Source organism: Sinocyclocheilus grahami, unplaced genomic scaffold (genome assembly GCF_001515645.1).
Source record: "Sinocyclocheilus grahami isolate Dianchi unplaced genomic scaffold, SAMN03320097.WGS_v1.1 scaffold990.1, whole genome shotgun sequence".
Classification (NCBI taxonomy): domain Eukaryota; kingdom Metazoa; phylum Chordata; class Actinopteri; order Cypriniformes; family Cyprinidae; genus Sinocyclocheilus; species Sinocyclocheilus grahami.
The window spans coordinates 347941-367962 of record NW_015506169.1 but is presented as its reverse complement, the minus strand read 5'-3'; the positions used below and the strand labels follow the sequence as shown (position 1 = coordinate 367962).

Here is a 20022-nt window from a genome sequence, read left to right as displayed (position 1 = left end):
CCCCCTTCTTTTGTCATTTTATATTTTTCATGGTAATATCTCATATTTTAAATTCCATTTCATTCTTAATCTTATTTCAACAGGGTCAGCTAAGTTATTTCAATTAATTTTGGATAATGGAAACCTTTACCGTATTCATTACGGACATGGAAAATGTGAGTTTACTAAAAACAGCTGCCCTCTCTGATCATATGTTGCAGATATCAGAAATAGAATATGATAATGTTCTCTATCTACACGATGCTCAGTGACTAAAAGTAGGACATTTTTCAGTGGTTGATAATTTACAATTTGATATGTACAGAAATTGAAAACATTTTTAATTTACATATATAAATAGTTCAAAACAACTGCATGATCTATTTGTGCATTATTCACTAGGGGATTTGCAGATTCAATATTAAAACTATATTTTGTTGCTGGTTATTATTGCGATTTATTTAAAACCTGTAATTGCATTTCGAAAACATGGTCAGGTGAAAGTGTCCAAATAAATTTTGGTCCCAAATTTTGATCAATTTTACTGCTGTTTGGCATACAGAATAAACGAGGCATAATTACAGAGACACATTTCAGAAGACACACACAAAGATGTACTAACAAGCAAACACTGTGATTGTTCCTAGACTTATTTACACTTTTGGTGCTACTTGTTCATCTCCTATTTTTAATGCATTGTCACCAGATTAATGTGGAATGAAATTACAAACTGTAATTTTATTTTATTTTTTTTTAAACATGTTAATATGTTGCTTTTAGTGGCATTTTTACCCTGAGCCCAGCCTAATTTCTTGATACATGCTAATTGAAAATAATAAATTACTTAATAAAAGCATAAGAATAAAAATAACACTCATCTATTAATCTGGACATTTCACTTCTTATTGGTAGTTAATAAATCTTAAAATAATAGTGTTATTTTACTAGTACAATGCTAGTAGTAGCATACTAGTACAATAGTAATAGATTAGTAATAGTACTATAGTACTATTTTTAAAAAGATTAAAAGTATTAAAAGATCAAATATAAATATAATAGATGGCATGGTTACACTTTATTTTAAGGTGTCCTTGTTACAGTGTAGTTATACATTTAAGTACTGAGTAATATTAATTAACTACATGTACTTACTATATGGTTAGGATTAGGATGAGGGTTTGGATTAGGGTTACTTGCATGTAATAATGAATTGTTATTATGTTAGTAAGTACATGTAATGTGTAAAAAGGACGCCGTAAAATAAGTGTTATAGATAGTATTAACATAACTTGCTTTAACTGTGGTAGATTTAAGTTTCTTTAAATTCCCTTTGATGTCCTGCAGAAGCATTTTATCCTACTGGGAATTGTACCAGAAATCCTTTCAGGATTGAACTGAATTTTTTTATTATGCTGTAATTCCCATTTGGATCCATTTGGGAATCCCTTCAGGATTGGTAGGATCCTGTGCACATTCCTTCAGAATTGTTGTTCTCATTCCCTCTCTCTCTTTTTCCGTGGCAGTCGACCGGTCAGACCTGTCTCTGGGTTGACTGTGTGCATCAGCACAGTTTGTTCAGTTTGTTTTCCCCCCATTGAGTGAATAGTCTGGAATGAGTGTGAGAGTTTCCTGTTTGACCCTGCGGTGGGTTCAGCCAGAGGGTAAGAGTTCAGTGAGACAAGCCATGAGACTTTCTCTAACAGCACAGCTCACCGTTTCTGCTGCCCTCTTCCTGGCCTGTCTGTCATTGTCCTTTACTCATCTACTGGCTGCTCTGTGCATGTTAGCATGCGGGAAGTCGCCCGGCCACTTCGATGAGATTTAATCGCCCAGAAAATGGAGAGAGGTTCCTATGCACCTCATGTGGTGAATGTAGCCTGTCACCAGAAAGAGTAAATGGAAATGCATTTATGTTCCTCATATGTGTCCGCAGGTGGCCTGAACCTCTCGTCTCTGCATTGCGTTTCAAATAAACAGTAATGAGTGAAATGTAAGAATGATTATTTATATTCTGCAGATGTCATCTTTCTTCTCTCTGGTGTAATAACCCAGTGTTATAATGGAAGAATGGTGTTTTTTGCCTACAGTGTTACAGTTATGATTTTGTTATGAATGTGCTGCCATGAGGCGCCACGGTGGCTCAGTGTCGTCTCTAGGGATTTGCCGGTATCAAATTGTCATGATGCATTAATTGATGCATTTAGTCATGATTAATTGCTAATGCTTTTAATCACGGTATATGGTGTTATCACGATACTGAAATTTAGTTGCAAAAAAGTGTTGTCATAATAGAGTATAACAAGTAGAGGTCGACCGATGTATCGGCACCGATAGTTGATTGCTGGAACTATCGGTCATCGTTAAAAATACATGCCGATTGTTTTCCCGGGTTGCGTCCATGGCTGAGAAGGATCTGCTGTCATTATACAGTGCGAGAGCAGCCTCTAGTGGTTGAAATCATTGACAGCACGTGCTATTTGTTTAGACACGTGATACTGCACGCTGAACAGAGCGGGAAACTTCAGACGCGGATTTAAATGCAGCCGACAGAAAATCCTGCCATTCATTTATAGAGCTATAATATAGGTTGCGCTTTCTCTTGCCGTTTGCTCCGTTTTTTAAATGCCGAACTTCAAACTCATCTATACCAAATTGTTCATTCTTGAAGTAAACTTGTGTCCGTTTGGTGATTAAATAAACAGTTTTAGACCGCTGCTCGAGTTGAACGCGACGCGTCCGGCGTGTGTGTGATACCGGTGAGTTCTCCTAGACTCAGCACTGCACTTTTATTTTGATTAGATAATCATCAAGTGTTCAAGAATAGAAGCAGTTAAAGTGTGAGGTTATACATCCATCCATATGTATATAGTTTTAATGCTATAGCCTCTGTGTATATATTTAAAGATGTGCATCTTTAAGCATGACAGTTGAAATGAAATGGTAACACTTTAAAATAAAATAATTAAGATTAATGAAAGCTGTGTAAGTATTGTTCCTTGTTAGAGTGTGTTAATTTCAACATTTACTATTACTATTATTATTATTATTTTTACTACTACTAGTATGGTTCAGTACTGGTTTTGTTAATAAAGCACTATTTTAGTTTTTGTTCAGTATCAATTTTAAAACAATCGGTTAATTAATCGGTATCGGTCAGTGTGGTCCAACCTAGCTATCGGTATCGGCAAAATCCACTATCGGTCGACCTCTAATAACAAGTTTAATAACTTGAAATAACTGAAAATAACAAAAATAACTGAACATTTAAATACAATAAAGTAATACACAAAACTGTATAAAGTTAACAATATTTTCACAGATTAAAGTGTAAAAGAATTATAAAGACCAATAGGTATCACTTTATAATAAGATCTCTTTAGTTAACCTTAGTTAATGCATTAACATTCACACTGAGCAATAGCTACATTTGCTACAGAAGTTATTAATCTTTGTTAAAAAAATACAACTCTTAGTTCATGTTAGCTCATTAAATTACACAGTTGCAACTTTTGATTTTAACAATGTGTTATTAAATATTGGAATTACCTAAGATTAATAAATGTTTAGAAGAATTTTTCATTGGCAGTTTATGTTAACTAATGAAGCCCTAATGTAAAGTGTGACCGAACAATAACGAATCAAAACACTTTCAAACTATATCTAGGCTATGTTGTAGTCCAGATTAAAATGTAAAAAAGTTTGAAAATAAATAGCCTAAGTATTTGGCACTGTGATGAACACAAATCAAAACACATAGCGAAAACAAAAATCGAAACATCTATTTAAATCATTTAAACACATTTCAGAAAGAGAAAGTAGCGTAGCTGTTTTGTTTACAGGGTTTCCTAAATGGCTGCATTTCTGCTGTTCAGCACCATCTGCTGTCAGAGAGAGAATGTGCGCTTTATCCAGAGCGTCTCACTCGCTCCGCCATGCGCTTCTCCTCCGCGCTTGTTTACACTTTGACACAGCATTCAGCGGTGTTGTGCATTGTGACCAGTTGATGGGAAGGTATTCTTGAGACCAGTTGATGGGAAGGTATTCTTAAAATGCGTTCAAAAATCGAAATAATTTGTAATAAATAATTATTCTCGATATTTTGAAGTGCCCACGATAACAATATTGTGCATATTCATTATCGTGATATATCGCATTACCGAATACCAGCACATGTCTAGTCGTCTCACAGCAGGAAGGTCCCTAGTTTGAGTCTTGGCTGAGGCCTTTCTGTTTGGAGTTTGCTTATAAAGCCCGAAACACACTGCACAATTTTCGGCTGTCCTAGACGAAAGATTGGCATCGTGAAACAATCGTGACGATTTCTGTGATCGTGGCTCCTAATCGGTGGTCCTGTGTCGTACAGTGAGAGAGGTTCAAAGACGGCCGTTGTCACGGTCTTGAGACCAAAGATAGCCTACAATACAGCATGATCATCGCACAGTGTGTTTGCTGCTACGATCCATGTTACTGACCAGCCAATAAAACTGCGACATGAAATCAATGCACCATGGCGCTAAAACATAAAACTGCTTACCTCAAGCTCTTATCCCTTCCTCTTTTGCCGCTTCCACTTTTTTCATCACACATAAAAACTACAACTTCTAATGTGTGATTTATCATGCTCTTTTTGTTTACCACTAACGCATGCTGATGAAGTTTTATTCTTCTATAGTAACGTGCGTCATAGCGTACGAGTCAATAGGTGTCATCATCATACATGTCGTAGCCAAGTTTATTAGAGCTATGTCGCACAGTGTGACATGCAATGATCTTATATGATTGAAGTCGTGCAGTGTGTCTTGGGCTTAAGATGGATGGATGTGCACCTCTGCATTCATGTTCTTATGTTTGGGATGATTTGTGCTAAAATTAGTCTGTCTTTTGCCATTTTGATTGTGGACTAACAGCTGTCTTGTGTAATTGCTCTCTTAATTTAATTTTGATTGTTTAATTGTAGCTATTAAACATTTTAAGAAAGTCTTTCTCAGTCCCCCTGTTACAAGTAGATGACACATAAATGGTCGAGGTGGTCTTCAACAATTAAAGCAGATTGGCAAATATTGTGAGCACTGACATGGATACTACCAGTGACTCACCAGTGTACCAGTGACTTGGGGCAGTCATGGCCTAATGGATAGCGAGTTGGACTTGTAACCCAAAGGTTGTGGGTTTGAGTCTCAGGTCTGGTAGGAGTTGTTGTGGGGGGAAAGACTATCCAGCACTCTCTCCATCCTCAGTACCACAACTGAGGTGAGAACCTTGAGCAAGGCACCAAACCCCCAACTGCTCTCCAGGTGCCACAGCATTAGCTGCCCACTGCTCTGGGTGTATGTTCACTACTTATAGTAGTTTGGATGGGTTAAATGCAGAGCACAAATTCCAAGTATGGGATGCCACACGTCCTTTCCTTTCCCCTCCAGATGGAAACCATTGTTTTCTACCACAAGCCACGGCACTAATAGTCTTGACTCAAATGGAAACAAATGTCAAGCTGCTCTCATTAATTTAATCAGTCTTCCCTCACAGGAGCGTCACTGGGGAGGTGCACAAGTGAGATACGAGATCAATAAGAGTCATTCGTCTGTCCAAACGACCAGATCAAGCACTCAGAGAGAGACTTCAGCTGTACACAATCAATGTGTGCTTAAAGGGGTCATATGATGCGATTTAAATTTTTCCTTTCTCTTTGGAGTGTTACAAGCTCTTGGTGCATAAAGAAGATCTGTAAAGTTGCAAAGACTAAAGTCTCAAATCCAAAGAGATATTCTTTATAAAAGTTAAGAGTCAACCACGCCTACCTAAAACGGCTCGTTCTAACACGCCCCCACATGTCTACATCACGATGTTGGAAGATTTGCATTATGCCGCCCAAATGTTCATGCAAAGAATGAAGGCATAACTTTTATTCTCGCTGTAGTTTTGTTGCTGCCGCCGTGTCGTGAAGACGCTGTGTGTTTCGTTGTGAAAGCGAACCTACTTTGTTTGGCCTTCCAAAAGAGGAACCCAAATATTCAGATGTGTGCAGCACATTTTATGGAGGACTGTTTACTGATCCTGATACTGATCACAGACTGTAAGTACATTTTTTATATTAAAGAATATGCCACTGACGATTCAAACACGAGTTTTGAGCAGTGTAGCGTACAGTATTATGTTTACGCGGCACGATGCAATGCATAAAAAGACAGTATATGTTATTATAATCCGTAATTATGTCCCCACTGGATGCAACAAATGCCTCATTTATAATGGGTTTTAATGTTTTTGTCTCGTCGCTCCGGCCGGAGCATACGAGACAAAGTCATCATAGTATAATAGTATGGTAAGGGGCGTAACATTTCCGTCACACGCTTGAGGTATTCGGCCAATCACAATGCACTGGATAGCTGGCCAATCAGAGCACACCTCGCTTTTCAGACCGATGAGCTTTGTAAAAATCGACACGTTTCAGAAAGGCGGGGCATAGAGGAGAAACAATAATGTACAGTATGTGGAAAATAATATGATTTTTGAACCTTAAACCGCATAAACACATTTCATTACACCAAATACACCAAATAATGTTCTTTTTAGCAACTTCATATGACCCCTTTAAATAGAGACTGTAGCCGGATTAATCTATCCTGTTCATCTGGATTTGAGAAGTCTGGAAATGTGTTGCTAGAGTTCTGATTGCTGTCTGGTCCATTTCTGGTCAAAAAAATGTTCATTATTATTATTATTATTTACTGAGTTTGATGTAATAATGGAGAATCATTTCTTGTATCAAAAGTCCAAAACCATCAAAGAGATGGGATACCATTCCAGAGCGGAAGTAAATGTTCAGATTTTGAATAAAGATTACCAAGACAAACTGTTTTTTTTTTTCAATGGATTAACTGTTCAGCTCAAGACTAACAATGTGTGCTAACAAAGTAAATAGGGTAAATAGTGTGTTTTGATTTCATGAGGAATTTGTGTTTGGTCTTGGCAAAATTACGGTGGCCGAGAAGTGCTAAACAGATCACAATTCTGAAAACAAAATAACAAATTACAAACGCAAATGCAAGTTTAAAAAACAAAATAACAATTCAGAAAACACAACAACAATTCAGAAAACACAACAACAATTCAGAAAACATTATAACAAGTCAGAAAACACAATGACAAATCAGACAAACCGGAAGAGGTAGGTATAGTTTGAGACAGCGCCATTGGTTTTGGATTACTCAACGCTGACTGGACGAGACATCTGTCAATCAACTTGTACAGGGAAGAACCAGCCGAAGAAGTCGTGGTAGAAAGTTCGGAGATGGTATTAAAGTAGCTCAGTTTAAATGTATTGTATGAATTGCCCTTACTCTGGAATAAAAAATATGGAGTGTATATTTACATTTAGTTAAAAGCGGCTGAAAAACGTGTTCCAGTGGTGCAGATGGATAAGTGCGTGCCCATGGCTTTTTGACGCGATCGACCCGGGTTCGATCCCGCCTCTTGCCAAACTTTTTTTCCCTCCCTTTTCAAATCGCATATCACATCGTAAAGGCATTAATCTTCAATAAAAATTAAGGAAATAATCAAAAAGTTGAAAATAAAGTATCGGGTAGGGTTAGGGTAGGTGTAGGGAGGGCTTTATTGTACCAATAAGGTGGCATCCATTTAATAATTAAAATAAAAATTATAATTTACACTCAATACGTTATTATTGCATACTATTTTATAATGTACTGCAATACTGAAGTATAGATAATTGCCACTATTTGCAACAAGTAGTATACTTGATAGTAGAAATCCTATTTTAACATAGTGTAAATAGGTATTTGTACTTAGTGTAAATAGCATATTGCTAAAAATACTGCTATTTTCACTTAGTGTAAATAGAATCCATTGCTAATACGAGATTTGAAAAGGGAGGGAAAAAACGTTTGTCAAAAGGCAAGATTGAACCCGGGTCGATCGCGTCAAAAAGCCAATGACACACACTTACCCATCTGCACCACTGGAGCTGATGTTTGACGGCTGCTTTTAACTAAATCTAAATAGACATCCCGTATTTTTATTCCATAGTAAAGGCTATTCATACAATACATTTAAACTGAGCTACTTTAATACCATCTCCGAACTTTCTACCACGACTCTGCTGTTCTTCGCCTGGTTCTTCCTGCATACGTTGATTGACAGATGTCTCGTCCAGTCAGCGGTGAGTAATCCCAAACCAATGGCGCTGTCTCAACCTATACCTACCTCTTCCGGTTTGTCTGATTTGTCGTTGTGTTTTCTGACTTGTTATTTTGTTTTCGAATTTGTCATTCGTGTTTTCTGACTTGTTATAATTTTTTCTGAATTGTTGTTGTGTTTTCTGAATTGTTATTTTGTTTTTTAGACTTGCATTTGCGTTTGTAATTTGTTATTTTGTTTTCAGAATTGTGATTTGTTTTGCACTTCTCGGCCACCGTACAAAATAGATCTGCTATGCTGCTACTGCTGCAGAGCAAGTATTGAGACTTGCTACTGCCAATACACCCTCAGACATGCTGCTGTAAGCATGTAAGAAATACTGCTGCTGCACATATAACTATTGTTGGGCAAATTACTTCCAAAATGTAATACATTATATATTACTAGTTACTGTCTTTTGAAAGTAATTAGTTACATTACAATATTACTGTTTCTGAATTGTAATGTGTTACACTACTTTTGGGTTACTTTCACCAAAATATCCACAGAAGTATTATAAAATGCCAAAATGTAGTTTGTTGCTGGCTGCTCATTCTACATCCAGTGGAGGGTAATGTGGTGGGTGTATATAGCATAAAATTATAAAATCATATTTAGATACCGGTATGTAGGTCTACATTAATGTTATGTTGTAGTTTAGGTTAAACACAGATAAGCACAAACCGCATTATTACATTCATAAATAACACCGGTAAATAAAGCAAAATGTTATAATGTACAAACAAGTGTTGTCAAAAGACCCGGTACTTCGGTACCAAGTCGGTACTAAAAAAATTAAAATGTTACGGTACCAGGTTTTTTTAAGTACCGGTGGTACCGAGTACCCGGTCAACCCGGTTCTTGATCTGCTATCCGAAAAGTGCGCAGATACGCTCTCCTTATAAAAGCACTAAGACGTGGTGACATCAAAACGAGTAAACACACCAAACTAACAAAACACTTTAAAGACAGACACCCAGATCAAATGAAAGAGTTCAAGCAGGTAAGTTTCATTTTAATTTTTAATATTTGTGTTTCCCATATATTGATTTATTTGAGGCGCCCGCCACAATATCAAAACTGACCGCCACAAAGAGATTTTCCAAAAGGCTTTGACTTCGTTGAATAAACATGAGCACTGCACATGTCAAAGTCGAAACCCGGTGCGGGTGTTTTTATATCACTGTATTTCTGAAGGAAACGACTGTCTTCAGAAAATTATGGATGTCATTTTCATTTCATCTTGCCTGTAATGCCTGAGTAGCATTTGTGAGCTGAGCGCTGCTTTGTGTACAGCTTTACTGGGGAAACCTGATCTCTCCTGCTCTACAAGCGCCTCTTGCTGGCAGAGAATGATTTTGCATATATATGCTGCCACAAATAGAGTGCACGTTCTGGGGGAAACACGGCATATTATTCAATATTTTAATTTGAATGTTGGATTGAAATGATTAGAGTAGTTAATCGTTAGCATAAGCGTGGCTAATGCTAATATAATGAGAATATGAATGAAGTTTTTTTATAAACTATTTAATGCTCCTATAACTTTTATTAGGGTAAAAAAAAACAGGAGGACATGATGATATTTACTATTTTTACACACCAGAGCCTTTTAAATTAATTGTGAATCTAAAATATGTGTGTTAGAGATTGTACAAATGGTTAACATTGTTTGTGTCATATCAGTCAGAAGTTCTGGGCTTTTTTTTTTAGCTAACTTAGTTGTTATTCTTGGCTGAATAGCTCTAGGTTTTCAAAAGCCCTTTAAAATTTAATTTGTACACATTTTGGATTAAATGAAAGTAGTCAAAATTTTTAATTAGCATGTTTTTTGTTTTGCTTTGGTACTGATATTGGTACTGAGAACCGTGGATTTTCACTGGTACTGGTACCGAATACTGATATTTTGGTACCGTGACAACACTAGTACAAACAATAAACACAATACCTAGCCTATAGGCTATTTTGAACGGTTTCAGAAGAAAACAATGAAAAATATAAGTTGCTAAACAAGCCAAAATTAGGCTAATTCAATGCGAAACTGAAAGCAAACGGCATTCTCGCGCAGCCCACCTCTCTCATTCGGCATTAATCAAATTAAATGTGTCCATATTTGCGATGTATTTGAATGCTAAACTTTTATTATGTAAACCTGGCTTACTTAACGTGCTTAAAAAAACTTCCTCGTCACATGAGCAAATGTGTGTTTGGCCCGAGCTCAGGCTGAACGGCATGGATTTTACTACGCAGTACGCACTATTTAAATTAACCAGTGTATCTATATGTTTGGTTGACTGTATTTTATTTTGATAATGAGCTGCAACGTTTTCAATGCTGTAGGCTATGTGTGTGGGTGAGGCGCCGGCGCGATCGAACAGCGGAAACAAACAAACAAACAAAAAATACTCCGTCATTTTTGGTCATACAGATCATTCGAAACTGCAGTGTGTTTACTTTTATTTCTGTCATCTCGGTTTCCTTTCCGTGGACTTTCGTAGAGCGCCGCGCAACACAAATAGCCTGTGAACCAAACTCAGCAGCATATAGCCTAACAGTCTTTTCCTTTCGTTTTGTTAATCTGTTAATTGGGCTAAGTCAAATATTTTGCATATTCATTCATTTTATTTATAGACTATGATTTAATTAAACTTAATTTTTGTTGCTTTTCTGTGCTCGTCCACCGCCTTTTTTTCTCTGCTCCGACCCCGCAGCTCTCTCCGATAGCTTAGTGTTAGTGGCACCAGTCCAGGTGTTTCCAGGTTTTACTTGCTTAGAGCTGCCACTAACGACTATTTTTATTTCGATTAATCTATCGACTAATTTATCGATTAATCTAAACGATTAATTTACCACCAAAACAAATCACAAATTTTACTTAAGAATATTTGATTAAACTATATTTTATTAAACCAAATGAATCCAAATTTCAATGAAATCCTTTTTTTAAAGCAAAAGTAAAGTGCAACATAAGAGTGCAAGAAGCAAGTGTCCATCTCATAGTCCAAATCACTGAAATCAAAGTTCAGTATTATAGTGTAAGAATGACAACATATCCACGTGTTCTAGTCTACTAATGATACAATTATAATCAAAAAACACTTTTTAAAGGAGTATTTACCAGAAATGTTATTTACCAGAATTTATCTAGGAGAAAAATGTAAATGTGCAGTATTTCTGAAAAAACTTATTTTAAAAATAAAATCAATTAATTGGAGATGCTTTTGATTATTAAAATTTAATGGGACCATTAAAATTGAATCCAGAAAATAATGGAATACAGAATTTGGTAAAGACAAAACTGTAAAACTCAATTAATTAGACAGGCTTTTTGATTAATACAATTTAATTTAACCATTAAAACAGAGTATAGAAAAATGAAAATGGAAAAAAACTGAATTTGGAAATAAAACAGATTTCATAGGGCCCTATAATTATAATTAATTTTTTTGTGGTAATAAAAATAGATGTAAGTGAACTATAGCCTTTAAAATTACTTAAAATACATATATAATAGCAATGAAGCAATAATAATTAGTTCAAATAAAGTATCAAAAGCAAGAAATCATATGGTTTTATTGAACAAAACTGTTAAAATACATAATGTATTATAAACAATAGTGCTAATGTACATTGCGCATTACAACAAAGGCCTGCAGGGTGCGCCAACGGCCTGATTATTATTTTTACACATTGCTGTGCGATCTAATACTTGTTTAATATTAACCAAGCACCATTTAATTAAAATGTCAACTTAATCTTTAATATTTGGCCATTTCTTTAGGACAGAAATGCTACAGCCACTTTAATTAAAAGAATATGTGCACATCAAATGTGTAAACTCAGAATGAGGATTTGAGCTTTTATTTTGAAACCGCTATGTATTCTCCTGATTTTGCGTAGATTTATAAATGATTTACCTTACAAATCTGGTGAAATGGCGCACGCTGCGTTCCCAGATAAACGTTAGAATAAACCCAAACTCACATCAACATTCAGAGATGTAGTTTGAGACGCTCCACACATGTAAATGATAACAGTTCCTGTGGAACTACTGTGAATGGAGCCGCTGTGAGACACACGTAGTTAACCTACACGCATGTAAATAATTAAAGTACAAATACTGTATTAGAACTGCATTGCATATAATTATTTAATTAAATCGTAGCGTTTGTGAATTCACAATAATGCTTAATTATTTTTTTCAGTGGGTTTAATATATCATGCAGCCTTGGGAAACAGTCTAAATGTGTTTTATGGGTTCTCGTCCGTGAAATGCGCCACTTCTGGTATTTTGCCGGTTAGTCGACGCAAGCAAAATTAAGTCGAGAATTTTTAAAAATCGAATAGTCGAATAAAATCGATGAATCGCGACAGCAGTACTCGTGCTATTTCTCCATGTTGAGAGTTTGGTGTCACACATATTGCACCTGACTATGCATTCTTATCCTTTTCTCCGATTAACTAAAAATAACAGGAGTGTGTCCATCTCACAAATGTAGAATTTGTCTCTGCAGTCATCTCAACCATCTAATTCCAGCAACAGGAAATAGATCAATTATTTTACCCGCGGAATTTTTTCTCTGGTGCTGTTTTGCGGTGTTGGTAAATTCACCACTTAATTTTTAGTTAAAATATGTTGTTGTAACTTGCGTTACTGAGATTGTTACGAGTAATAATATTACCCAAATTTTATTAGTATTGCGTTATATTACTGCGTTACAGCAAAAAGTAATATGCTACTGTAATATTATTACATTTGTAATGCGTTTCTCCCAACACTGCATATAACATATATGAAATCATCCCGTAGCAGATCTATACAGGTGGAGCTGGGGAAGGTGGAGGGTTTCTGAAGTGCGTTGCAACTGCTACAGCAAGCACTAGCCAAGTATTTGAATGTTGAGCAGCAAGCTCATTAGCTGCTGATATGAAAAGAAACCAATCAGCTGTGACTTGTGAATAATGATATGATTATGAGTTAGAACTGTGCCATCTAGAGTTTCATGACAGAACATTGTATGAACAAACCTTCTGAAGTCATGTAAAAGTCATTGTCCCTAGAAAATCTTCTGCCCTTTCAAACCTGGTGTGTCATGATAGATGGAAGAACTAGCCTAGGTAAGTTTGAATGGAGTTGCATCGCTTCCTTCTTCTCATGTGTTGAGTATTCTGAATTTTCAGCTGCATGCATAGAAGGTCTTGGACTTAGAAAGCAATCACATAAATGCACTCAATCTGATGGGGTAGACTTCCCTTGTGTTGAGTAAAGACTACCTAGATTTAACAGCTTATGACATACATAGAGAAATTTGTTAAATTCTACCTAACATTTACCAATCTACAAACAATTACCTTTAAAATTAAGTCATATTAACAATTTTTTGTTATTTTATGTTATTTAGCTGTTTATGTTTTTTGAATACTTTAAATAGCTAAAAATACAGCAAAATAGCTAAAAAAATTACTGCAGATATAGAAATAAAGAACAGTAAGAAGTTATCTGGCTTCAGTACAGCTATTGCTCATTGAGTGGGGAAACACCATAAACATCATATAATTCAAACGATTAATCGCATCCAAAATACGTTTTTTTTTAAATACTATATGTATGTGTACTGTGTTTATTTATTATGTATATATAAATACACACATACAGTATATATTTTGAAAATATTTACGTTTATATATTTAAATATTTATGTTATTATATTTTGTATTATATATAAATATATTTAATAAACATAGCAAATTTTTCTTAAATATATACATGCATGTGTTTGTATTTATATATACATAATAAAACTTTTATTTTGGATGCAATTAATCGTTTGACAGCACTAATAAATATGTATATATAATATACAGTAGGGCTGCACGATATATCGAAATATCGCTGTAATGAGTGGGGGCGGGGCCGAGAGCCGTGGAGTAATTGATGATGAGCGACACCTGCACCACTCACCGGTCTCGAGTCTCACGGAGGAGCTCCGGAAGGATAAAGAGGAGGAGTGACAACCGTGTTAGACGAAAGAGGACCAGGCCTGGACTTTATTTTGTGTTTTGGTTTCGTTTGTGCGCGACAGTCGTCCGTGAGGGGCTGTCGTGCTATTTTGTGTTTATTTTATTATTAAAGTTTTATTTAAATGTTTGCCGGTTTCTGCCTCCTTCTTCCCGACTTACGAACTTTGTTACAATCGCAAATGTAAATATCGCAATATGCATATTGCAACGGCGTGCGATATCATTATCATTTTAAGAATAGGCCGAGTTGATTCGTCTTTCGCATCTCCTCATGAACAGACACATACACACAGAATTGTCAATAGTACCCGTCTCGACGATCATTCTCGTAAACGCAGTCAGTTAGGTTTTAAATGAATGTAAACAGCGGAGAAAGAAATCGGATGTGTATCATTATACTGGATCGGTGCAGTCAGATTTAAAGGGACAGCAGCCTATAAATACGTGCTGCTGAATATGTCACTAATGTTAATCAAACAACAAAACAGCTATAACAAAGATTAATCTAAATTTAATTCATACAGTGAACACTATGCAGTGTTATTTTACACTCATTACATTTCTGTACCTGAATACTACCGTTTATTTTATCTATGCTTGTAAATTGTGTATTTGTTCTTTTTTCACTCTTTTTCTTTTTTTACTGACTGTTCACTTGCCTTTAATCATGTTTGAACTTTCTCAGACTATAGTTTTTGCTGTGGTATATAAAGATGTACTTAAAGTGTGTGGAAAGCAAAGTTGCAATGATATAAAATTAGTGTCATTAATATTTTTGTTTGTATGTTCACATAGATGTTAAATTACATTTTCTGATTTGTGACATTACTTTTTAAGTAATGCTAAAACACTGCTGGTCACTTTCAGAAGTTATAGTGATTCTTTCTTTTCCAAGAAAGATTGTGAAACAAATTGGTTATATAATTTTCATTTTTAAATATTTTAAAATATAATTTAAATTTATTTTATACACTTTAAGTAATATCGTATTGCATATCGAATATCACATTTTTTAACAAGGTATCACATATCGCATTTTTTTTCAATATCGCACAGCCCTAATATACAGTATATACATAATACCATATGGACAAGTTTGGTGACAAAACATTCAGAAAATATTACTTAAAGGGGCCATATGATGCGATTTCAATTTTTCCTTTCTCTTTGGAGTGTTACAAGCTCTTGGTGCATAAAGAAGATCTGTAAAGTTGCAAAGACTAAAGTCTCAAATCCAAAGAGATATTCTTTATAAAAGTTAAGAGTCAGCCACACCTACCTAAAACAGCTCGTTCTAACACGCCCCCACATATCTACCTCACTATGTGGGAAGATTTGCATAACGCCGCCCAAATGTTCATGCAAAGAAAGAAGGCGTAACTTTTATTCTTGCTGTAGTTTTGTTGCCGCTTTGTCCTGAAGACGCTGTGTGCTTCGTTGTGAAAGCGAAACTACTTTGTTTGGCCTTCCAAAAGAGGACGATATCCGCTTCGTCATGCCTAGAGCTGATGCTCGACTTTCACCATGGACGAAGCTCGGGGTCGTCACATGTGCTTGCCACTCCTTCGTCGGATCCGCAGGCTGCGCCGTTCTCAACCCCGCCGCCTCGGCTCACTCTAGCCCGGCCTCAGCTCACGCTAAGCCGGGGCTTCCGCTTGGCCGCTGTGATTTTCGTTGTGAAAGCGAAACTACTTTGTTTGGTCTTCCAAAAGAGGACACGACTACAAATCAGTAGTTAAGTTGTATTTACAACACTGTTCCAGAACACTTCAACCCAAATATCCAGATGTGTGCAGCACATTTTATGGAGGACTGTTTACTGATCCTGGGAGAGTAACGTTAGACTAAAATACCGGCAGTTCTGACTCACGTAAGTACGTTTTCATTTAAAGGATTTGCCACTGATGTCTCAAACGCGAGTTTTGGGCAGTGTGGAGTAGCACTTGTTGTTTGTCATTTCTCTGATCACAAATGCAGACAGGGTTTTATGTTTGCGCGATGCAATGCAACGCAACGCGTAAAAGGCAGTATAAGTCATTAGAATCAGTAATTATGTCCCCACTGAATGCAACAAATGCCTCGTTTGTAATGGGTTTTAATGTTTTTGTCTCGTCGCTCCGGCCGGGACACAGTATCAACAGATTGTTGAGGGGCGTAACATTTCTGTCTCACGCTTGAGGTATTCGGCCAATCACAACGCATTGGATAGCTGGCCAATCACAGCACACCTCGCTTTTTCAGACCGATGAGCTTTGTAAAAATTGACTTGTTTCAAAAAGGCGGGGCATAGAGGAGAAACAATAATGTACAGTATGTGGAAAATAATGTGTTTTTTAACCTTTAAACCGCATAAACACATTTCATTACACGAAATACACAAAATAATGTTATTTTTAGCAGCATCATATGACCCCTTTAAACACAACAGTATGGGCTATGTGTTTGGTCTACTGGTGTACACAATAGTCCTGGAGAGACTAAAAATGTCTGCTGAAGGGTCCAGACCACTCTTGTCAAGAGCAGATATCCCTAAACTTTAGAAAGTTTTATTTAAGTTTAAAACCTGTTTATGAAACCAGGCTTATAAAATACTTTTTATTATCTCCAAAGGCATCTGTTTTCCCAAAGAAGAAAACCGATCTCTTTGTTTTGCAGGCTGTCAAGTATAAAGAGCATTTTAAAATAAAAGTGCTTCATACCCCTAAACTGCTGAATCGAATGCAAACACGTACCTGGTCAAGGTCTCTCAGAAAATTAACCATCTTAAGCCTGAGGCTAATTCAGCTTCAACAGCGTACCCTTGTTATTCTGCACACACAAACACAATTACACAACAGCGTTCTTTGCTTGAGGAATCAATCTCATCCACTGACAATAAGCGTAGTCTCTTTATCCTGTTACTCTCTCAAACAAGACAGTCGTTTCTCCTCAGTAATGTTGTTTACTAAACTGATGTGCTCAGAAGTACGTTAAAAAAATCAATTCGAGCCAGTCTTGTTGCTTTGGATCATAGAGACAGAGCACTGTTTAGAAGCCTGCTGCTTGATTTGTGGCTATCAACCATGAGCTATGATTCCATCAAGTTACGACAGATTGAAATCAGTCTATCTTGTCCTATAAACCAACTTTAATAATTCAGAAACAGCTGTCAGCTACGGCTGGGCAATATATTAAATATTTACAGTGTATTTACAATGATTTTGTTGCTTTTGAATCATTGTGGGGGCGTGGGGACTATTTGTTCAGTTTCCTATATTTATATGTTTATTAAAATATTTTAGTAGCAATACTTAGCTTATTTGTTATTGTTTCTAAAGCACACTCAAAATGTATTTTGACCCCTTCTTTTTTGTTTAGCTTAATGTTGCAAACGTATGCAGTTATATTTTGAGCTATGCTAATAATGCTCAAAAAAATGTAATACAGGTATTGCATTCACAGTATAAGACTCTTCACTGTGACTTTTGAAATTTAGGTCAGGCTATTGTCATATGACTGAAAACCCATTTCTGAGCAAATACATGAATATCAAAGGGGTGGTTCATTGCGATTTCACTTTTTTAACGTTAGTTAGTGTGTAATGTTGCTGTTTGAACATAAACAATATCTGAAAAGTTACGAAGCTGAAAGTTCAATACAAATGGAGATATCATCTTTTAAAATTCTGGCAGTTTAATGTCTACAAAACGGCTCATAGGGACTACAACAAGTTACTTCCCGGGTTCATGACATAACAAACCCAGATAACACCGCCCTCTGGAAAAGGCAACGAAGGGGGCGAGGCCATGCTGCGCTTCTTTAGAGAAATATAAATATAAAAAACATAACAGGAAGAGAAAACTAGAGGTGCACGTAAAAATCTATTTTAGTCTTCTAACGATTCTAATGGATTCACAAGTTTCAAAATCGATGTTCTAAAGCAGCGGTTCTTAATACTGTTCCTCGCGTCCCCTGCTCTGCATCTCTCTCTCTCTCTCTCTCTCTCTCTCTCTCTCTCTGTGTGCAGTGCGCATGCGTCGGGTGAGTGTGGAGCGTGGATGGAGAGTGTTTGACTGAAGTGCGAGGTACGAGAGATTGAATTACTTTTTTCCTCCTTTTCTATCCTTGGTAAATTTGTTAATAGTTACGTTGTGTCTTTTGGTAAATAGTAGTAAGGAGGAAGTTGTTGTTTTATGGAATTTTACTCCCAGTCTGTGTACTGGGAGTATGGCGGCTCCAAGTGTGGGGAGTTTAGATTTTCTAACGAGGCGCCATGGAATAAAAGTATATACTACTGCAAGTGTAGAACAGTGCGCTTTGGCAGTAGGTGCAGTAGTTGGTAATGAAAATGTTCTATCGGCATCACTGATGAATAATGCTGTCGTTTTGTTTGTTAGGATGGTTGAGTTAGCGAACTTGCTAACAGAGAGTGGTATTGAGATTGATGGCATTTTTATTTCAGTGCTCCCTCTTTCTACCCCTTCAAAGAAGGTAACGTTATCTATCGTACCGCCGTTTATCAAGAATGAGACTTTTTCCAGAATGCTTTCTAGGTATGGAAAATTAAATGTTTTGGTTGCGGAGAAAATGGTCATCTTGTCCGTGCGTGTCCAAAGAAAGGAAATTATAGGAATGGTATGATTGTTGTCATTGAAAATGTGCAGAAAGATGTTGCAGCAGTTGATGCTGAGATGCTGGGTCCAAGCAAGGCATCCGGAAATGGGCAGAATAATATTGCAGCAGTTGCTGCTGAGATGCCGGGTCCAAGCACGGCACTTGTTGTTCCGGAAAACCCGGTGGAAAGTTTGGAAGAAACTGAAAAAGATTAAATTGCTGCAAGTGATAATGCAGAGGTTAGAATCTCCCCTGGAGTAGAACAGGTAGTGGAAGAATTAGGTGAGTCAGATGATAGTAATGGTGAAAAAGAGGAAATGGTAATAGAGGAAGAAAATCCTGAAGTGGAGGTCCCACTGTTGAATGATGATGGATGTTTTTTTAAACTCCACAAAAAAGAAAGTTCGTAGGATGTCTAAAACAAGTTAAAAGAAAAGACGGTTTTGGTTTAGTTTAAGTCTTTTTTGATAACAACGAAGAATTTGAGGAAGGTGAAAATAGAAGAGTACTTTCCAGATATAATGCAGTTCATTGACAAAGTAAAGACTTTCAGAAGTGAAAATTGTTTTACTGATCAGGAGGTGTACCGTCTGAAGAAAATTCTTACAAAGTTAAAGTCAGCTAAAAGTAGTAGTTTGGTACATCTTCTTTCTTTTTTTTTGTCTTTTCTGTTTTTCTCCTTTATTTTCTTTGGGGGAAATAAGCTTCGCTAATTTGTTAAAGGGGTCATATGATGTTGCTAAAAAGAACATTATTTTGTGTATTTGGTGTAATGAAATGTGTTTATGAGGTTTAAGGTTCAAAAAACACATTATTTTCCACATACTGTACATTATTGTTTCTCCTCTATGCCCCGCCTTTCTGAAACGCGTCAATTATATAAAAATTGTGTAAAAGCTTTTAATAAAACTTTTTTGAATAGACTTATGACACACCTTGGAGAGATGTACTTCAGCTTAATGTAGATGCAAAACCAGAATGGAGAGTTTTATATAAGTCACCTTTGGTTAAGAAAACTGGGGATTTGCAATGGAGAATACTAGGGGTGCTCCGATTGATCGGCTACCGATCATCCGATAATCGCGTTGGGATGATTGATCGGTGGTCTCTAAAAAGGCAGATCTCAAAAAAACGATCTCAGGCTGATGACGCGCCTGCTGTGAGAGGTTTGGCATGACAGGCAGCGGCACCGTCTCAGTCTCTGTCCTGTGCAGGTGAAATAATTCTAATGCT

At 36.5% G+C, this 20022-nt stretch overlaps 1 protein-coding gene across 1 annotated transcript in view; it reads left to right on the top strand.

The window, feature by feature from the left end:
- Nucleotides 1-20022, top strand: part of LOC107565243 (retinoic acid receptor beta-like) — a 94161-nt gene that overhangs the window by 1576 nt on the left and 72563 nt on the right. The window lies entirely within an intron of this gene.